Consider the following 1,246-nt stretch of genomic DNA (forward strand, 5'->3'; position numbering starts at 1 on the left):
CATGTTTCTTTGTCTCTGTGTGATGCGAAGGGGCTGCGGGAGGCTTAGCTCGCTGTGATTGGATGCCAGAAAGAGCTGACAGATGGAAAAGGCCTTCTTTGGAAAAGCTGCCCCTTCAGAACTAATATGGCTGATGGTTGGTGTCATACTGTGCTTACTGATCCAAACTCTAGGCGCAAATATAAGTACTTGGTAACTTCAAGGACATGGCCATGTCCCTTATCTATAAATCCTCTTTTGGGGGATTTAACCAACACCAATTTGTGTTTTCTCATGATGAGAATGATTTATAATGTGACTGTGTCACATATAAAGTGACTAAGAGCCCAGCAGATGTTGGATATCTTGAGGGCTTCCCTTTTTCTGGGGGAAAACTTTAAAGGTGTTGGCCACTTTACCTCATGTTTTTTTGTAATGTGTGTGTAAGTGTTGGGGGACAGTTATTAGGTAATTTACTAATATACATCTATTAAGATTACATGACCCTCCATCTGCGGCCATTTTATGGACAGGAATGTCCGGTTCATGAGGTAAAAGAGAGGAGGATTCACTTTACAGATCATGAAGGCAGAGCCAAACCAATAATAGTTGTCTATTGCTAAATTACCTCATATCCTGCCCCACACACATTACTAAAAAACATGAGGTAAAGTGGCCAACCCCTTTAAGTTTCTGAACAGTAGACAAGTTTTGTATATAAGAGCTGAATATGCACCGATGGAGAACAATAGCTTTGATGATTCTGTTTCCATTAGTTTCTGTTTTCCAGTAGTTAAGACGGTCACCTTTGCAGACAGGTAGCAGTATAGCGCCGCCCATGTGGTCACATCCTAAGCCGGATTCACACAGCAGGGCGGGCACACGGCAGTGCACGGGGAGAGGAGGAGGGGGAGAGTGCTGCTCACCCCCACCCCTCTTCATAGGAATATATGGTGCACGGCCCCGTATGCCGTGAAAAGATAGGACATGTCCCATCTTTTCACAGGGTACGGAACGATACTGTGGCATGTGCACTTTGATGACTATGGGGACATATATCGGTCGTATATACGCCCCCCCATGCGGCAGTGTGAATGTAGCCTAATCCAGGGTTTGGAAGTGACCAAAGAAAAGAATTTAACTAAAAATAAAACTGATTTTCTTAAAGAATGCTTTCACAAACTCAGGAAAAATCTTGGTTTTGTTTTCGAATTTATTTGTGCCAAAATTTATTTTCTAATCCACAAAGAATAAAGACATTAATCTA

Source organism: Engystomops pustulosus, chromosome 8 (assembly GCF_040894005.1).
Source record: "Engystomops pustulosus chromosome 8, aEngPut4.maternal, whole genome shotgun sequence".
Classification (NCBI taxonomy): domain Eukaryota; kingdom Metazoa; phylum Chordata; class Amphibia; order Anura; family Leptodactylidae; genus Engystomops; species Engystomops pustulosus.